We start from the raw sequence: 15,535 nt of genomic DNA, 5'->3' as shown, positions 1-15,535 counted from the left end.
CATGGATTATGATTGTGGAGTGTTATTATAGTTGTCAATTTTTGAAATCCCAAACATGGAATATACTTGGACCATGCCACATTTAAGGCCTGAGGCTGATACATTTTTTATTTTCTAAATCCTAACAGTTTTTTGAAAAAATAGCAGATCTACAAGCTCATAGCGCGGCACTCGGTGCCGCGCTATGAGCTTGTATATCTGCTATTTTTGAATAGCCAAAGAAATCTAAAATGACACGGATGCCAATTTTGGGCATGTCATTATAGGCTAAAAAGATAAGAGTATTACTGATCTACAAGCTCACAACGTGCTGGGATGTGTTGTGATTGATTGATTTGGATAATAATAATCCAGCTTGTAGATCGGCTTTCCCCCCCAAATAATATTACCTTTTTTTAAGCACATTTTGCTATTTTCACAGAATTGAGGCAGTTACAGTATTAGCAATCATGTCGTTTAGCTTAGTCTTGTTGTCTTCACCTGATGCAATTGTGTGTACAGGTACCATGTGCAATAGGCCTACTAAAAATCTCCTGCAACTCATGTAATGAACATGTTACTTTACGAGTCACCAAAGTTATTCAAACACATTTTTATATGTTTCTACATTATAATGAAGAAAATATATAGGCTATATGTAGATTTTCTTTTCAAAATAACAAAATGTGCCACGGACATGTCCTGACACGGTTTGTCCGTGTACGGACATGTTTATGACCCCTGGATTTCCATAATTGGGTCTTATCAGTACAGTGCTTCCATCGCACGTTACATGAGCAAATGGCAGATTGGGTGCGTGTCATATGGTTATTGTAGAGATTGCTGGCTTTTCAGAGTACAGTGTTACTTGAGGTCGGGAGGAGATCGAGTTCTACCAGTTCTACCTTACTGATCCAAAACTATTTTTGGATTGGTAAGGTAGCTTTGATAGGTGTGGTTTCATTCCATTACGGTGATATCTTGATGAGAAATCTTCTATCATGATGAGAAAGTCTTAGACCTTGCACAATTGTGATATGTGGAACAAAGGAAAAAGAAAGGACAGAGTCAAAAACATCATACATGAGTGATTAGATAATGATAAAGGGCATCAGGGCATGATATAATTTACAGGAATGCAGTGTCACAACTACTTTCATGTAAGGGCTTCTAACTTTAATCAGAGGTGAGCAAATGTATAAGCTGGAGGTCTGATGGTGATTGTGGACCCCCAGGCTGTGGATCAAGGGTTTCTACTGATTATGATTGTGGAGTGTTATTATAGTTATATATTGTTATTTTTGGACACTTTGAAACACTTTCTCTTAACGGTGAAAATCTTTTTCAACAAGCTTTACTTGCTTTTGTAGATAATGGATCCTCCTGAACAGATCTGTTTTTGATCTTTTCCTACAGTTTAAATGTCTGACCACACCACATACAGTATGAATCCATTGTCTTAAAATGTTTTACGTTTCTCCAACAAAGGATTTAACACACATTTAGCTATTTTCAGGGAATTAAGGTAGCTATTATCAAACATTACTTCTAGCTGTCTTGTCCTCACCTGGTGCAATCATGTACAGTATGGTGCCATGTACAATACCACAAATCTCCTGCAACATATTAATGAGCATGTCATCCCGACACTTTACAAGTTTACAAAAAATATTCAAATCAATTTGAATTCAAAGATTAGATTGTAAATATTCAGTATGTTTTTACATTATCATGAATAAATATATAGACTATATTTTTATTTTTTTCAAAAGAAATAAAATAAAATGTGCCACGGACGTAGCCAAGTCTTGCCACAGACACATTTGTCTGTGTACGGACATGTTGATGACCTCTGTTACAGGTACATAGAAGGAAAGTACTCTCATATACAGCAATACAAGGCAAGAAAAAGAAGCACTGTCAATACAGAAAAACAGTATACAATAGTGGGTAACAGTTTAGAATAACTATTCGTGATAAGTACAGGACATCACACATGATGGTTTTAATAGGACATGACATCACACATGATGGTTTTAATAGGACATGACGGGCCATTTAATGGTTCGGGGGTGCAAGTCCTACATTCAAATAAAAACACATTTGGATGTAATATCTCAAACAAAAATTACCTGGGTCCACAAAGTCAATCACTAACTCAATGTCAACGGACAAAATCTGTTTGTGCTCTATATGTTCTTAATGCTCTGATTTCTATATTATTGATACAAGTGTATGTTTACATACTAGTATTTATACTATTCAAGATACTTGTAAATTCTGTTTTAGGGTGAATATAATACACTTATACTAAGATATAAGTCGGTCGGGAGAGGCTTATTGTCGGTTTCAGCCTACAATAAGCCAGTCTATCCCCTTTACAATGCGCTAGACCCCAGGGAGATGGATTGCTGAGGTGAAGCTTCACACCTACCATCAGCTCCCAGTACTGACCGCACGACTTGCCGCACCCAAGCCGTGCTACTCATACGCTGAGTTGCCGGTGGCAAGGATTGAACCCATGACCTTGTGGGCCAAAGGCGAGAGCTCTACCGACTGAGCTACCCGGACATAAAAATATATGATTGAGGGTTCGATGCCTATATGGCTCGAAACCTCTTTGAAACTCTTGGCTTTCTTCTTTCTTTCTTTTTTCAAGGCCCGATATTCAAAACCATTGGCCAAAGGGTGGCGCTATAACAATCAATTGCAAATGCCAACTTTGAACAGGTACAACTCATGCCCTGTTTGACCTACAGCCATGAAACTTTTTTGACCTCTGATCTTTAGATCTCCCACCATTTTGAATTATATGAAAAAACAGTAAACACATGTACTTTGGCCGTGTGGTGACCCACCAAAAAGTGCCTAGAAAATGAATTTCGTTCCCACGTCTTGGATCTATTTTTTCAATGCATTTTTGCATAGACAATACCCTTGTGTACTTTGGGTTAAAAGGTCTCCGCACAATATCCTGCAGTATTTTTTCACAAGCCAGAAATGTATATAAAAGTGAATAATCAAAAAACGAAAATCTTGTGCTACTGTTTTTGCTTGTAAAATGTGTTATATTGATTTTGGCAACAAAATCTTTCTCAAATGTCATAAATACATATACTTAACATCTGAAACAAGTATTGGTGCCTTAGTATACTCATATTTGAATTTAGATCATGAAATGTAGCAAATTTGTTAAAGAAAACACTTCTACGGAAGTGATTGGCAACCAGCACAATGAAACATACACATAGTACATTTAGCTAAAAGCTTATGTTTCATACATAAATAAAATCACAACCTACTGTGTAATGAAAGGTAGAAATAACAGCAGCACACCTTGGCCCAAAATGGCTGAAAATCAATCAAAAGGCTACCACGCCCCCTAGATTGGAATAATGCCAAAAATAGACTAGACTAAAATAAATACACTAAAGCTGCAAATTATTACAAAATATGGTATAAAATTTGTATTAAAATACCACAGTGTGTCACAGCATGTGTCATTTGTACATCAACCCCCCACCCACCCCCCAGATCAGGCCTTCTGTGTCACTCACAGGTATGAACAGAGAAATGTTGGTGTGACATTGTCAGACAGTGCAACAGCAGCAAAATAGTATACAAATATGACAAAATATGAAAGTGCAGACTGCATCTCCTGTGGATTACACTGATCACACCATTGATGGATTCTGGGGCACCAACTTCATGTCTTGCAGCCCTGCATCACCAAACCTTTTTCCTAAAATACCTAGGAAGGACATGTATGAAACTCTATGTCCGTGGCACTCTTTTCTTTTTCTTTTTTTTCTATAAATTTTTTTTTTTTTGAGAGAAAGTGTTTCAAAGTGTCCAATAATAACAATAACAACTCAATTATAATAACACTCAACAAGCATAATCCATGGAAACCCTTGATCCACAGCCTCACCATGAGACCTCCTCCTCAACTCTCATCAAAGTTAGGCACCATTGAATCAAACTATTGTGACATTGCATTCCTTTAGATCATGCCGTGCCCTTCATGAATTACTCTATAATTATCTGTTTTGACACTCAAGTCTTTTTCCTTTGTCCCATCGGCATGCTTTCTCATTAACATGGATTAGGTCTACTGTACCTGTTCACCTTAATGGAAACCACACCTATTGAAGCTACGTAGACGAACAAAAAAATAGTTTAGCTGGAACTTCCTGTCTCCTCCAGTAACACTGTCCTCTGATGACCTTGGTCATAAAGGCTTCCTCTAGGCTAGAGTCAAAAGTGCAGGCTAATACAGACACCTCATCAACCACAACAACATCTGGTGTATTAGCTGTCAAAGATGTAAAGATGTCTGAGTTATCACTGAGATCAAACATGTTTATACATTCTCACTGTAGATGCATGACATTTTTACAGGTTTGTTTTGCCATAATTATAAAAGACATACTTGTGGTGTTTATGTATGTACCATAGTGTCCATGAGAAGGTAAATAGATGGTATGACTTATGTGTGAATTCCATGCTGCAAAACTAGCAGCATGGAATTCACACATAAGTGTCAATATCCTTGATCTGAACAATATATATATATATATATATATATATATACATATATATATACACGATTACACGATATACACGATTCCCGTCACGCACACGATTCACGTCACTCCTGAGATATATATATATGTATATATATATATGTGTGTGTGTGTGTGTGTGTGTGTGTGTGTGTGTGTGTGTGTGTGTGTGTGTGTGTGTGTGTGTGTGTGTGTGTGTGTGTGTGTGTGTGTGTGTGTGTGGCTTACCTGCTGACGTTTCTGCTTGAGGGAGTTGATCCTTCTGCTGTTTTCCTCTCACATTAATGTCAATAAAACGCCGGTAGAATTATACAAAATATTTTTGCTTTGTTTTGGTCAGAGTTGAAGCGTTTTTTTTTGCGGCCATCCTATTGGCCGACAACATGCATGTGACCGAAAACCGCACCACCCCTATTGAAACTAGAATATTCGCAATTCTGGGAAATTGCAAGTGTGGTTGCGCCGACGCGAGTCGCGGGTTGTGGTCGCTGGGACACGAGGAATACGCCGGGAGGAATACCATTGGAGGCCGTACACGTGCGATCCGAATTCGGTGCAGATCGGATCCTGCGTTCCTGATACATGGCGTTTTGATTTTAAGAAGTAGGCCTCTCCCACTATAGAAAATGGCCCCTCCCACAAATGTTGTAAGCCAATTATATTGTCACGTCACTCCTGAGATCACTTGCATTTCATTTTGAGAGGATTGAAAAATCATGTTTTTGCATCAAACGGCTACATTTTGCGCATTTGTGGCACCCCCTATGTATCAAAGTGAAAATGCTTTTGGGGAGTTGTTGAGTAAACCACCGTTGACATGTGATTCAAATTTGGGGTTGACTGGAAGTTTTGTTCATAATTTTTGGCATCATTTGTAAAACAAGCCCCTCCCCTTTGGAAGCCTATTACGGACGAACGGTATGGTTTCCGCTTTGATATGTTTATCGCATGGGTTCAGTGATTATTTGTACCAATTTTTGTGAGATTTGGACAAAATCTGTAGGAGAAGGTGCAAAAACTGTGTTTTGAAGATCTAAAAATCTGAAAACTATCCAGACGCAAACGGGCGTGGCCTATATAGGGAGTTGCGTCATGACCCAAGGAATCCAGGTTGTTTGATTCTACGACCTACGGTTCAAGAGTTAGAGGCCGAAACGTAAAGTGGGCTGTTATAGCGCCATCATGAGGTCAACTTGTGTAATTATTTTTAAAATAATTTGGCACTGGACTCTTAACCTCCCCTCCAAGTCTTGTAACTGTAGCCCTTACGGTTTCGGAGAGAAAAAAAATTGTTTTCGCATTTTCTCATGCAAGTCAATGGGGAAAATGAATTCACTAATAAATGAATATCAATTAAATTATACAACTTCTCTCTCTTAGCAAAATACACGCACACGATTCCCGATTAAGCCGGTCATTTTGACATATGGCACAAGTGTGTGGCGCAAAAACTGTGGGAGGAGTAGCGGGACAAAATAGTCTGGTTGCCCTGTTAGGGCAACCACACTAAATATTACTACGCCTAGTAAGAAATAGTACCGACTTTAAACACTGATTATAAAAATACTGCAGGAAAGCAGATGGAGAACTTTTTGTTTCTTACTTACTACCAATAGATCTTTTTTAAGAAGCAGAGATTATTTAGATCCACCTGATGGGAACGAAACTGAACAAAAAGGGCCTTGACCAGACGGCCTGCCGACAAAACGTTAGTCACTGATTTTCCATAAATGAAAAAATGAAGCTTTTATGAGCCAATGAATATTGCAGTTTTATGACAATATTCATCTGCCCCTAACACATACATGCAGACTCACATTTCTTTGAAACCTTGCAGTAATGTAGAGGGTAATTCCAAATATCACTGAAACCAATCTTACTCCAATTGGCCAAAGGGGGGCGCTATAGCAATTTTTTGAAAATGCAAACTTTAAAAAGGCAAAAGTCATGCCTCATTTGGCCGACAGCCGTGAAACTTGCTTACACATGTGCCTTGACTCATGAGGAACACATCTATCACTTTCACCAGGAAGCTCCGCCCTTAGATTGTCCGCAATTTTGAGCAGTTTGAAAAACACTTAAACCCAGGATTTTGTAGCAATTTGCGTGAAACGATGTCATCTGTTTGATCTCCTTTTTCACCAGCTTAGGTCTGTTGGTCCAATGGCTAATTGCTTAACCATCTGCCTTGCTACCACAGGGTCGCAAGTTCAAGTCCCACCTAATGCAGACTTCATTTCAATTGCATTTCACACAACATGACTTTATCAATGAATACATGTGCAATTGTTAAAGATAACATGAAATGCTTATTTGAGAGTAGTTATTTTCAATGTATGACGTACTTCATTGTGAAAATAGCCGATCTACAATCTCACAACTTTTTGGATACCAACGCTTTGTGAGCTTGTAGATCGGCTACTTTCACTAGTTTTGGTACCGAGGAGACATCACATTTCTCTATTGGTAAATGCTTTGTGAACCACTGATCTTAGTGTTAGTGATACAGGGGCTCCGTTCATAGCAGAAGGCAAGAGTCTATGATCTTCAAAAGACACCATGAAGCCTTAGCTCAATCTATCTCAACTAGTGTGACAGCCTGTGAGTTTGAAGGTTGAGTGTTCGATTCCTGTCTGTGGCCATGGATATTGTAGAGGCCTGGCTTCATAAAAAAAAGCCTCTTTGGATTCTCCTTTCTCATTGTACAAAACATGACCTTGTTAATTAATTATGTGCAATTTTTGAAAAATAACATGAAATGCTTTTTTGAGAGTAGTTGTTTTTTATGTATGACATTCTTTCTTGTGAAAATAGCCGATCTACAATCTCACAACTTTTCAGATAGCAACGCGTTGTGAGCTTGTAGATCGACTATTTTCACAAGTTTCCATTCCGAGGAGACAAAAACAAATCTTTATTGGTAAATGTTTTGTGAACCAGTGATCTAGAGTAGTTAGCGAAACAGAGGCTTGGTTCATAACGGACGGAAAAACGTAAGACACCATCAGGGAGGCCATATCTCTAGCTCAATGAGAAGAGAGGCAGCATGTGAGTCCATAGATCGCTGGTTTGATCCCTGTCCCCAACAATGTGTTGAGGTGATTATCATTTGGAATTCTTAGTTTTACAAATAGTGTTTCTTGGGGTAAGGTTTAGGTGTTGTTCAGAATCAGAATCAGAATCAGGTTTATTTGTCACATCACAGGTTTACAAGGTAAAAAAGTGGGTGAAATTCGTTTTTGTACATCATTCCCATCGCAACGTTAATTCCATAGAAAGAAGAGGGGGGGGGGGGGGAGAAGAGGGGTGGCAAGTCGGAAGGAGATCAAAAAAGAGAACAACAGAAGGCCAGACAAGTTATCTACATATTTACAAAGTACCTGAGATAATAAAAAACTAAGGTGCCTGAGCATAGCAGCAATGTATGTAGGCCTATACTGTGCATGATATACTTATACTGTGCATGATATACTTATGGACGTTAAGGTGCTTAGAGAAAAAAAAGAGCACAATAGAAAAGACAAAAAAAAGTCAGTGCGTTATACATGGGATTAAGGTGCAAAAGGTCAATGCGTGTCCACCTAGGGTGGACTGACCCTAGTATAATCCGCGGGGTCATACCTATGTTCCCCGGGTTCTATGTTCCCCACTAAGGTTATGGTTAGGGTTAGGTTTAGGTTAGGTCCTATATTCCCCGCTCTCCCTTGGAAACGGGGAACATAGGACCCGGGAACATAGGTACGGTCCCATAATCCGCAAGTAGCTCCATGAGGGAGTGCAACAAAAAGTCATTTGTACCTGGTGTAGTCCACAGGTATGTCCGAGGGGGAGCTAAGTCCAAGTCATTTGTCCCTGGTATAATCCACAGGTGTGTTCAGGAAGAGCCAGAAAAAGTCTGCGACCAGGGTTGTTTTACTGATCAGTTGTTTTACTGAGGTTAAAGTTAGTGAGGGTGGGTGTAGAAAAGAGTCATCTAGTCAGCAACCTTCCCCCTATTCCCATGGATTGGATCCACCCCTCTCACCTGCTCTCATTCATCACCAATCACACCTGTCTTCCCTCACAACTCATTAGTGGCCTGGTGGCCTTTTCTTTGAAATAATGTGTAGTTTTTCAAATATTTAACTTTAAGCGCCCAATGCCACATTATTGGCCATGGCCATTTAAAGGGTAGCAACATTAACAAACACATGAGCCTATACCTGTAACAATGCTCTATACAACAGGGAACCAGATTACTCATATGCTGTGTTACTTTTGCCAGGACTCTACTTTATCCCATGACCTTGCAGTTGAGAGTCAAGAGCTTTTCCAACCTACCCAGACAGAAGAAAGAATATACATTTACATTGTATGAACGTGCAACTTTTTACATCACTGTCCGATTTAATCAAAACATCTAAGCTGTGTGATATATACATTTTGAGTTAAGACCATTAATATCAACCCATGTCCCTCTGCACTCTAGCAATCAGTGCACCTGGTGATACCTAGCCTGTCAGTCATTGGCTCCTCCGCACCGCCGATCCCACTGATGCCCATATATGGAGTTCTCTGTATCTGTCGGTCCTTGTCCCTTTATGCCCATATATGGAGATGTGTGTGTGGGTTTAGCAACAGCCACAGCCTTGCAGTTTCGGTGCACATTTCGGCTTGGGGTAATGGGTCGGTGTATTGTGTGATGTGAGAAAGTTGATTTGCAAGGATTCTGATGTAGAATCGTAGTATTTTTTTTTGTGCCCCTCGAATAATGACATGCCTTCACGGCCACAGTGGCCGTGGTGCCCCAGCTGCGCCCAGCAACTGATTTCACAGTTTTCCTCTGCGCGATTTTCCTGTCAATACGTTTTTTTTTTTGACACCAGTTCCTTTGGTTGAGCTGCGCAGCTACAACATGCACGGTGGTAGTTGGGTTTGATTTTGAGCCTCCTATGAACCGTCGGAATCCCGCAACACAGTGTAATAGACACAAAAGCATTACCGGGCCAAACAGGAGATAAATCTAACGCAGCCTGTTGAACTAATCAATGGTGAGAGAGGAGAGAGAGAGAGAGAGGATTCCTTAGTCCTACAGACTGATGTGCCCCGATGTTTTTTTCAACAGCAAAATATACACGAATCCACGGAGCGCTGCCCTGCGCGCAGCCATTGCTGCGGTGTCAACGCTCCGCGGACGCGACACCGCAGCAATGGCCGCCTACAGGCAGCTACAGGCAGCTACAGGCAGCACGTCTGTGGATTCGTCTATAGATGAATACATCTGATAAAATACATGCAGCGAAATCCCCAAATTATGAGTCTTAATATAAAGCAAGCAACAGAATAACTGCAAACAAATTAAAAGTTTAGGCTCTCAATATCATACAAAAGAGTGACCTCACCTCACCGCTCTGATGGACAAGAAATAAATAATCCTTTTGCAAACCACATCCATGTTCTGTTCGTTTGTCAACAATGATCTAAATGGGAAGTTAATTCAGCAACTAGAATGTGACAGTTTTAGTCTGTTTTTTGCGCAACACAGCCCTTGTTTAAGTGAATTGCTTTCACCTGCTGTTGTACGCTACTGCTGTGCGGAGTGTGCGCAACAGGGTATATCTCCGCCACGCCACAGGGTGACCTACCCAGGCCCATGAAATTCATATGCAGGCATAGTAGCCAATTAGAATGAAATCTGCAAAAACTGACTCATATACTGATACAGAACCATATATTGGCTATATATTATCGCTGTCGGGTGGAAATCTTGTATGTTCCTTTTTTATTATTATTTAAAAACAATTTAAAATCGTGAAAATAGCCAATCTACAAGCTGTAATTATTAATAATTAAGAAATACTATATTTTAAAGAGTGAAAAATAAACTAAAGTCATTATTAGTGCAAGTTCAATCACATTTCATTTGAATGAAAATAACCTGTGGGGAAAATACATAAAATCTCTAATCTGTGAATCTAATGTGATTAATGTGACCCCTACATATTGAGACCTATATAACTAAATATTGGTCATTTGCCAACACATTATTTTGTGAAATAAATGGGATATATTTCACAGATAGTTATACTATTCTTATAATTAAAATACAATCATCCTTAACCTTCAAGTTAAATTCATTATTTCCGTGGACTAAAAATCTTTTTTTTAACTTAAAAATCTTTTTTTTTTTGGATGGCCTTCCTGCCCTGGCATTTGGCCTTTGTGCCCTCCAAAAAATTACAACGCCAAAGGCCAAGTGGCCTTGCCCCTAAAATGACGAAATCCCAGGCCTGCATGGCAGTCAAGTGAACGTGAAACGAAAAGCAAGTAGAGGTTCTCACCAAGCGTACTCGCAACAGTGCTTTAGACACAACATAAAACATTCTGTTAGGTAGTTCTTGCACCTCCAAGATTTTCTAAATAGCCGAATACCCCTGCTAGCCGAACACTGTTTGATTGGACAGAAGTTCGATCATGTGCGCCTGGATATTAGACTTCCTGAATCCTGACGAACCTCCACCAGGTGGTGAGAATGGGCAACATCACATCTGACCCCTTGAACCTTGAACACAGGAGCCCCGCAGGGATGCATGTTGAGCCCTCTTCTGTACTGTTTGTACACAGTAGGTTCTTCTCCTTGCTCTCCCTCTCCCCCCTTGTTTTCCTGAAAACTATGTATGATGGAGCTTGCAAAAGATATTAATAACAATATCAATTTCACCCACTTTCACCTGTAAACCTGTGATGTAACAATAATGTTCTGATTCTGAAGGTGGAGCCCAAACCTTGATTCTGCCTGCAGTGAACAATAGATATAGTTTTGAACAGAGTTTGGCTGAGAATGTTAGGATGTACAAACACCTCTGTAATCCTTTTCTGGGAGACCATAAACACAACCCGTGAAAGAAAGAAATGGTCAAACCTGGGACAAATTTGCTAAAGCACGTTGCAGGGTGATGAAAATCAGTGGACAAAACACTGTTCCAGCGTGACTTGACCATTTGTGGCTGTTACTAGGCAGACTACTGAGTGAGTTTGGTCTAACGTTGCCAGTATAAGAATAAAAATAAGTAAATAGAAAACTATGAATTAGAGGAGGGGGGGTGGGTGTTATGAGAGTCACATCAAACATGCCGCATGCCGAAATCAATAAACCATCTGAGTTGTACATGAAATGTTTGCTGTTAATACACTTAGTATAACATTAGTGAGGTAAAGTCAAGTAGTGTCCGGGTAGATTACTCACCTTTGGACCACAAGGTCATGGGTTTGATCCCACCAACTCAGTAGCAGGGCTTGGGTGCGGCAAGTCGGGTGATCAATACTGGGAGCTGATAGGTGTTGCACTCCTCCTCAGCAATCGCGTACATTGGAACGGGGGCATTCTCGGCTGATACCGACAATAGTGATAAAAGTAAAAATGGACTGAAAAGGACTTTTTCACAACAGCCACTATTACACAATAGTTGTGTAATGTTACTTCCTTCAGAGGTGTTCAGGTCAAACAGAGTCAGGTCGTTGCTATGGCACATGTTGGCTCGTGGAGGTTTTACCACGGTTCTCCGTTTACTACTCACTATGGGATATCAGCGCCCTCAGGCGATGAGACAGAGCAACACACACGCTCCCGGTGCCAATACTGATTGGCTAAGGGTATGTCACGAGTCCGGAAGACCCAGGAGTATAAAGCTCCCTCGTGACGTAGGCTCTTCCTCTTGGGGGGATCTCGCGAGAGGAGGAAAGTGAGACAGACGCGGTGCGGTGGAATAGAATTGTTTGTAGCGGAAAACTTTTTTGAGTATTGGGGATCCTGAATGGTGTGATTGTGGTAGATTAGTTATTAGAAAGGGAATCAAATAGTGAGATAAGGTAGATTTAAGTGGTGAAAGGGTACCGACCAACGACCTATATAGGTCTGGAACGGTGCCCGGTTCTATTATTTTCTTTTCTTTCATTGATTTATTTATTTTATTTTATTTTCTATCTTAGGGATGGCAAAAGGTAACCATAGATCGGATGGAGGTAGAAAAGGGAGGGGAAGGGTGGCAGGAGAAAGGGGACAGAGTAAGGAGAGGAGGAGAGGGAGTGATGAAGAGGAAGGGAGGGAGAAAGAGTGGCAGGGAAGGAAAGAAGGAAAAGTAAAGAGACTTAGAACAGCAAGCTCATCCAGCAATGACACTGAAGAGATGGCTAGTGAGAACGAGGGAAGTGGGAGAATTGAAACTATCAATATGATAGTACGGTTTGCTGAGGAGGGAGGAGGAGTGGGAAAAATGAACCCGATTAAACTTACAAAAGAACTAACAGGGAAATGTGGGGAGATAAAATTTGCACGGGTGTTAGGAGATGGTAATCTGCTTATAGGATGCGCAGATGAGCTCCAGATGGCTCTGGCAAAACAGATGACAATGGTTGGAGAGAAGAAAGTGGTGAAGGTGGTGCAAGTTGGAAATCGGAGAAATAAAACATGCAAAGGAGTAATGACAGGAATTGATGTGGATATTGAGGAGAGGGAGATTAAGGAGAATCTAGATGCTAGAGGGATAAAAATAGTAAGTATTAAGAGGATGACGAAGGGACCAGAAAAGGAGGTAAGTGAAACGGTGTTGGTGGAGTTTGAAGGTGAAAGAATACCAGATAGAGTATATTTGGGTTTCATGAGTTTTTATGTGAGGGCGTATGTAGCCAAACCGTTGAGGTGTTTCAAATGCCAAACATTTGGGCATATTGCAAAGTTCTGTAAGGAAAGGAGGAGGTGTGCAAGATGCACAGAGGATCATGAGTTTGGGGAGTGTGCAGAAGGAGCAAAACTAAAGTGCTGTAGTTGTGGGGGGGAGCATAGTGTCACATTTGGAGGTTGTGCTAAGATGAAAGAGGAAGTAGAGGTACAGAAGGTTAAAGTGCTGGATAAAGTAACCTATGCAGAAGCAGTGAAGGTGGTTAGGCAGAGGGAAGGTAGTCAGATTCAGGGGGCGGTAGGAGGAAGGGTAGTAGGGGGGGTTGAGAGGAGAGTGACAAGGGAGGCGGACGTAGAGCAGCCAGACCAAGGAAAAGTATGGGTTGATAAAAAACAACTGGTGGTTTTTGTTGTGGCAGCAATTAATGCCACAAGAGACTCTTTGTCAAGGACCAAAAATATACAGGTAATAGTAAAGATGGCAGCAGATTTCTTCGGCATGGAAGGGTTAAATTGGAAGGAAGTAGAGAAGGAGATCAGTAGTCAGAGTAGTCAGGAACCAGGAGCCAGTAAGGAAACTTGATAATTATGGTGGTAATTCTCCAGTGGAATGCTAGAAGCATGGTGGCAAATGGTCAGGAATTCAAGCATTACTTAAGAGAATTGGAAGAAAAGCCGGATGTAATATGTATTCAAGAAACTTTTTTGAAACCAATATTAGATTTTGTGGTATATGGGTATGTAGTTATTAGGAGAGATAGGGGTGAAGGTGAAGGGACATGTGGAGGGTGTGCAATGTTTATCAAACAAGATATTTCATATAGGATACTAGAAAAAGGAATAGAACAGGAGTATATAGTGGTGGAAGTGTGGGAGGGGGGGGAGGTGGTTGTTATAATTAATTACTACAATCCATGTAAAAAGTTAGAGATAGATAGGTTAGTTGGGATTAAGGGGTTAGACAGGAGTAAGTTAATATGGTGTGCAGATTTTAATGCCCATAATACATTGTGGGGAGGGGCACACACAGATACAAATGGTAGGGTAATTGAAGAGTTGATGGAGGATAGGGAATTGGTATGTTTGAATGATGGGAGGGGAACACGTGTAGATGTAAGGACTGAAAATGAGTCAGCATTAGATATAACATTAGTATCAGTTAGTTTGGCAGGAATTAGCAAGTGGGAGGTATTGACAGGCACAACGTTAGGGAGTGACCATTATTTAGTATTATGTTCAGTGGGAGGAAAAGTGGAAGTGAATGCTGGGGGTGGGATTCAGAAGTGGGTGTATAGTAAAGCAAAGTGGGAAAAATTCAATAAGATAAGTGAGGATATAATGGAGTCAGTTGATATGAGTGGGGATGTAGATTCAGTAAACAGCAAGGTTACATCAGCAATTATGACAGCAGCAAGTCAAGCTATACCAAGGAGTAAAAATAGGAGAGATAGGAAATTAGTGCCATGGTGGACAGAAGAGTGTTCTAAGGCAGTAAAAGCCCGGAACAAAGCATTTAAGCTAGTTAAAATAAATAATAATACACATAGTCTGATAGAGTATAAGAGGGCACAGGCAATGGTGAGGAGGGTAGTTAGACAAACAAAGAGGGCAAGTTGGAGATTGTTTTGCAGCAGCATAGGGAGAACAACACCAGTGGGAGAAGTGTGGGGAATGATAAGGAAGATGGGAGGAGATAGAAGGGAGTGGGATTACCCAGTGATTACTTTAGAGGAGGAAACGGCAGTATTTGATAAGGATAAGGCTGAATTAATGGCAAAAGCATTTGCAAAGGTACATAGCGAAGATAATTTAACAGTGGAAGGGAGAAAAAGAAGAGAAATGACTATGAGTCAGTATCCAGGTGTGTTAGATAGGAGGGAAGATACAGGGGAGAGTATAGATGATAGGTTTACAATGGCAGAGCTTGTGAGGGCAATTAAAAGAGCCAAGAATACAGCTCCGGGGGAAGATCAGGTGAGTTATATAATGTTGAAAAATTTAGGGGAGGGGGGAATGTCTAAATTGTTAGGATTGTACAATAGAGTGTGGGGGGAGGGAAGGTTGCCAAGTGTATGGAAGGAAGCAGTGGTGATCCCGATTAGGAAGCCGGGTAAAGACCCATGTAAACCTTCAAGTTATAGGCCAATAGCACTAACTTCTAATTTATGCAAAATTATGGAAAGGATGGTGACAGAAAGGTTAACGTATGAGTTGGAGAAGAGAGGCATGTTGGCAAGCTGCCAAAGTGGTTTCAGGAAGGGAAGAAACACTATGGATGCAGTGGTAAGGCTAGAAAATGAGATAAGGAAAGCACAGGCAAATAGAGAGTCAGTAG

The sequence above is a fragment of the Gymnoscopelus braueri genome (genome assembly GCF_963280865.1).
Source record: "Gymnoscopelus braueri genome assembly, chromosome: 3".
NCBI lineage: Eukaryota > Metazoa > Chordata > Actinopteri > Myctophiformes > Myctophidae > Gymnoscopelus > Gymnoscopelus braueri.
Note: the sequence above shows the minus strand (reverse complement) of the source record.